Genomic DNA, 6,095 nt, shown 5'->3' with positions numbered 1-6,095 from the left:
CCATGGTTCATTTTCAGTATTAATAGTCTCCCTTGATCTGTGTCCCTCACTCTTCCCCGCTCTCTTTCCCCCTTCCTCTCCCCATGGTCCCCTGCCAGGTCTCTCCTGTTAGACCTATGAATGCAAACATATGGTATCTGTCCTTCTCTGCCTGACTTATTTCGCTTAGCATGACACCCTCAAGGTACATCCACTTTCCTACAAATGGCCAGATTTCATTTTTCCTCATTGCCATGTAGTACTCCATTGTATATATATACCACATCTTCTTGATCCATTCATCAGTTGGTGGACATTTAGGCTCTTTCCATGATTTGGCTATTGTAGAAAGTGCCGCTATGAACATTGGGGTACATGTGCTCCTATGCATCAGCACTTCTGTATCCCCTGGGTAAATCCCTAGCAGTGCAAAGCCCATACTGTTAAGTACACCCCCAGGAGAACTCAGTTCTTGCTGGGATTCCCTGACTCTTGAATCAGAAGGAACCTCAAAGAATATTTATTTTGTTCTGTGGGTTCCTTTGAGAGGCAGCCTGGCACCATGTGTGGGGTCTGGAGCCAAGCTGATGGTGTGGAAGTCCTGACCATGCCAGCTGAGCATGCCTGGGTCTAAGTGTGGTGGGCACCAAGCCCAAATGGGCTGGCACAAAGGTAATAAGCTATTTACTCTAGTGTGGTAAGTAAAGGCATGAGTTTCAGTCAAGCAGATCTGACTTGCATGCACCAGCTGAGTGACGTGGGGCAGGTGTCTCCACACCCAGTCCCCTCATCTGTAACACAGGTATACTAATAGAGCCTTGCCTCAGAGGGCCACATGAAAATTAAATTAGCTTAGTCTTATCAAGTACTTAGAACGAAATCTGGTGCTCAAACCTTTGTCAATATTACTTATCCTATGGAAATCTATGAATTCTCTGGCTTTCCAATTTTGGGACTCAGCATCAGGGAAATACAAATCAAAACCACACTGAGATACCACCTCACACCAGTCAGAGTGGCTAAAATGAACAAATCAAGAGACTATAGATGCTGGCGAGGATATGGAGAAATGGGCACCCTCCTACACTGTTGGTGGGAATGTAAACTGGTGCAGCCGCTCTGCAAAACAGTGTGGAGGTTCCTCAAAGAACTATCAATAGAACTCCCCTATGACACAGCAATAGCACTGCTGGGGATCTACCCAAGGGATACAGAAGTGCTGATGCGTAGGGGCACATGTACCCCAATGTTTATAGCAGCACTTTCAACAATAACCAAATCATGGAAAGAGCCTAAATGTCTTTCAACTGATGAATGGATCAAGAAGATGTGGCATGTGTGTGTGTGTGTGTATATATATATATACACACACACACACACACACACACAATGGAATACTATATGGCAATGAGAAAAAATGAAATCTGGCCATTTGTCGCAAAATGGATGGACCTAGAGGGAGTCATGCTAAGCGAAATAAGTCAAACAGAGGACAGATACCATACGTTGTCACTCATAAGTCTAAGAGGGGAAACCTAATAGGAGACCATGGGAATGGGAAAGTGGGGGGAAAGAAGGAGTGAGGCAAATCATGAGAGACTTTTGAATGCTGAGAACGAACTGAGGGCTGAAGAGGGCGGGGGGAAGGGGAAGGGGGAGTGGTGGTCATGGCGAGGGGCACTTGTGGGGAAGAGCACTGCACTGGGTGTTATGGAAACCAACTTGCTAATAAACTGTTAATAAAAATAAAATAAAATAAAATAAATAAATAAATATAATCTAAAAAAAAATTTTTAAGTCTTTAAGCACTTTATGCTTAGTGAACATGTCCAGCCCCTACTTTGCTCTGTTTCATGGTTCTTTTATTTTAAATTTTTAAAAATCTTTATTTATTTTTGAGAGAGAAAGAGGCAGAGTGCAAATGGGGGAGGAACAGAGGGAGAGGAGACACAGAATCTGAAGCAGGTTCCAGGCTCTCAGCTGTCAGCACAGAGCCTGACATGGGGTTTGAACTCAAAAATCACAAGTTCATGATCTAAGCCCAAGTCAGATGCTCAACTGACTGAGCCACCCAGGTGCCCCTTAGTTTCATTGTTCTTATATGAAGTTATTCTGTTACTGATTATGATAATAATTTTAAAAATAATAATTCAATGACTTTACTCATATGAGGACTTTAAGACACAGAACAGATGAACATAAGGAAAGGGAAGTACAAATAATAAAAAAACAGAGAGGGGGACAAAACATAAGAGACCCTTAAATATGGAGAACAAACAGAGGGTTACTAGAGGAGTTGCAGAAGGGGGGATGGGATAAATGGGTAAGGGGCATTAAGGAATCTACTCCTGAAATCATTATTTGCACTATATGCTACTTGGATACAAATTAAAAAATAAATTTAAAAAATAATAATTCAATGATATTTACAACTAGCCCATATTGAAAATGTTCAGTGAGTTGGGCACCATGCTACACAGTCTGTGTGTCTTATCTCAGTTGACCCTCCCCCTTCCCAGAAAACACTGGTGATATTGTAATCCCCATTTTCCAGATGAGGAAATGGACTCAGAAGAAACTTGCCTCAGATCATATGTGGGATTCAAACCCAAGTCCTTTGGACCATGTGGTAGCTCTTAGCCACTATACTTAGCTGTTCAGGGTTAGGACTTTGGAGACAGACTTGCAATGGGGAGTAAAGGGAGAGGTCAGGATGGATTGAGGGGGGAAGTCAAGTACATGTTATTTTTTCTTAATCTGAGGATGCTTTGGTGGACACCAGGGGCCAAAGTCCCAGGGTAGTTTTGTTGACCTAGCCATGCTGACTACGGAGAACCCCAGGATCAAGTCAGGGCCTAGCCACCCTCCAGAAAGTCAGCTAGGCATCTGGACCTGTGGTGCTTGGGAGAAGAGATGGGACAGACAGACCACAGCCTGGGGTTGGGAGGCTGAAGCCTGTACCATCTCCATCCAGGAAGAGACCCTGAAATCCAGATAGGCTGCCTCCCTCCAAATGTGCAAACTTTCCTACCCAAATCCTACAGGAAGGGATCTTTCAAGATATTTGCTCCATCTCTTTAGTCTATAGATTCTGTGACCCAAGAAAAGGAAGGAACTTACCATGACTCTGCACAAGAGAGCTGCAGCCACCATTTATTCTGTGCTTCCTGTATGCAAGACCCTGTGTTCAGTGTTCTCCCTCCTTCTCTCATTTAATCCCTGCCATAGTGCTGAGTGGTTTTCCCCAGAGCCTGACATCATGACATTCAGATCAGGCTGGTTCTCATTGTGCCTCAGTGACTCACCAACAACTGCTGCTCAAGGCATGGGGCTGCCCTACCCCCACCTTAGAGGAGACCCAGCTTAGCCAACATTCCTTGTTTTTCAGAGATAGCTGGCCACCTTTCCTTCTGGGCTCTCCTCTACTCCAGCCACACTGGCTTGCTCCCAGGGCCTTGAACAAACCAAGATCTCACCTTCCTCAGGGATTTTAGGCATGCATCTCCCTCTGGAAAGCTCTCCTCATCATGCACATCCCTCCCTCCCCCGCCCTGCCTTGCCTGTCCATGTCCTGCTCATCCTCAGGTCTCTGCTTACATGGCTTGCTCAAATAAATTCTTTCTAACCTCTCCTTTCCAAATGAGATCATTTTGTTTCCTTCACAGCATATATCCCAATTTGTGAATCTAATTTTATTTGTGGGCCTATTTGCTGAACTCCTCCCTTCTGCTGAACAATGAGGTAATGGAGGTTAGTGGCATGGCATTTTGTCCACCATAGAATGCTCCTCACCAACACAGTGTCAAGCACAAAGCAGAGCTCACCAGACATTTGTTGTAAATGATGGATGGTCAGAATGGACTGAACATGAGTCACTTAAAAATCTCCATCTCTACCTCTAGTTTTTGGAGTTCAAGCTTAAATATAAAGGTTATGGAAGAAAACTGCTGAACTTTCTAAAATATTGATCAAACTAGCTAGAAATCAAAATTAGATTTGGGGGTCTAAGTAGTTCATTGACTTGTAGCTGTCAAAGGCTATCAGGGATGCAGAAGTTGATGTGAGAGAATGTGAGCGACAGCTCAATGAGAAACAGGCAAACTGGGGCTGCCTCCAAGTTTGAGATCATCTTCAGGAAAAAAAAAAAGTTGTACTTCCAAGTTGTGTTAATTGGTAGAAAAACTCAATCTGAGAACAAGATTTGAAGGGCAGGGCACACCATTCTTTTGCTGGGTGAAGGGACAGTTGTGTAAGTTTGCAGGGATACAGCTACACTGGACCATCGGGAGCTGTTGGCGAGCTCCCGCACAATGGAAAGCTGTGTAGTGCAGCCATTAGCTCCGTTATGATCCTCATTTATGATTTTATTTACTTAATAATTCAGTCTTTCGTGTCATGAATTTTTGAGAGAGACATTCAATTAGGAATTATGACTGCAGTTTAGAGAAATTTATCTTCTTATTGGTGAGGTGGGTGCCAACTTTCTTTTATGGGTGCACCTGGATGCATTCCAGAGCATTTGGAAGAAACAAATTTTAGCACTTCTTCCTTTCTCCCTCAAAGCTTGGGAGTTGTGCCAGTTAGAAAAACCTTCCTGTGTCCTCTCAATTCTAGAACTGTTACATTGGCAGCAGGCAGAAAGGGCAGGGGTGCTTTGGTGACGTCTTCCAACCTGTACAGATTTTTCCTAAAATCCCACCACTTCCAACTGCTTCCTTGCACCACATACAGGTGTGAAGCCTACTCCATTTAATGAGGTCTTTCCCCCAGAAGACACTCTCATTCTGATGTTTGCTTCTAATACTTCATATCTCATCAGACTCAGAGTTCATCCTAAGCTTGCCCACAGGAATACTCACCACCTCCTCCAAAATCCCGATTTTCCATCTGGACTGTGTTACATTAGTGTTCCTTGGTTATAAGTAATGGTAATGTACTCTGTCTAACAAACAGAAGAAGAATTTATTAGTGGCTTACATTGTCATTGGAAAGCTGAAGACGTAGGTTGAGAAGGTGAAAAAGGAAGGCACCGAGGTGGCAGGAAAGCTGGACCATCTCTCTAGTTAAGGCAAGTGAGTACCAACCATTGTATCACTCAGCTCAACATGGGAGCTTGAGGAGAGAACATCTGATTGTCTGAGCCTAGGAAGCAGAAACCAGGGCACTTTGATGGACAGTCCCATCAGACTGTGTACAATGGGAGAGGTGGTTTCCCTCAAACAGAATAGGATGTGACTGTCTAAAGAAGAGGGAACACATCTAGGCAGGCAGGGAAAGGTCAACACAAGTCTGCTATTTTGGGAGGGATTTGGACACCAAGCCACCCAAAGAGTGGCTGGAGGAGTTGAAACCCAGTACCCTAGAGACAAGAAGGCTTGGTAGTGGAATTTGGCTTTTAATTCTTGAAGAGTAGTTTGAAAAAAATATATTTCTTCATTTCTTATAATGATGTCAGGAAGGTAGGGTTATTATTCCCATTTTATTTATGAGGAGACTGATAATCAGAAAAATTGAGTAGTTTGCACCAAGTCACATTATAAGAGGGCAAAGCTGGTTCAAACCCAAATTTGTTGGACTCTCAAACCCATGCTGAATGCTTCTTTTTGACTCATTGAGGACAGAGTTAAGAAAAGTGGATAGAATAGGTTGAAAAATCAAGCAGAACTTGGGTAAATATCAGGGAGAACTTCTCTTGTATTTTTATTGTTTAAAATAGAGCTGTCTAGGCTGGGGGACTGGGAACCATACTATGGTAAAGAGGGGGCTGTGAACCCGGCAACCATTTGGTGTGGAAGAGGGCATTTGAAGAAGCCACAGGACCCGGGCGCGTTCGACATGTTCTGTGAAAAGGCCATGGAGCTGGTCCGCGAGCTACACCGCGTGCCAGAAAGGCAGCTGCCAGCCTTCAATCAGGTGTTGCTGGGAAAACTGGACAGCAACATGTAGAAGAATGAAACTAGACCAGTCTCTTACACCATACACAAAAATAAGATCAAAATGGCTGAAGGACCTGAATGTGAGACAGGAAACCATCAAAACCCTCGAGGAGAAAGTAGGGAAAAACCTCCTAGACCTCCACCGCAGCAATCTCCTACTTGACACATCCTCAAAGGCAA

This window comes from Suricata suricatta, chromosome 16 (assembly GCF_006229205.1).
Source record: "Suricata suricatta isolate VVHF042 chromosome 16, meerkat_22Aug2017_6uvM2_HiC, whole genome shotgun sequence".
Lineage (NCBI taxonomy): Eukaryota > Metazoa > Chordata > Mammalia > Carnivora > Herpestidae > Suricata > Suricata suricatta.
The sequence above is the reverse complement of the archived record's forward strand: the minus strand, read 5'-3'. Positions refer to the sequence as shown.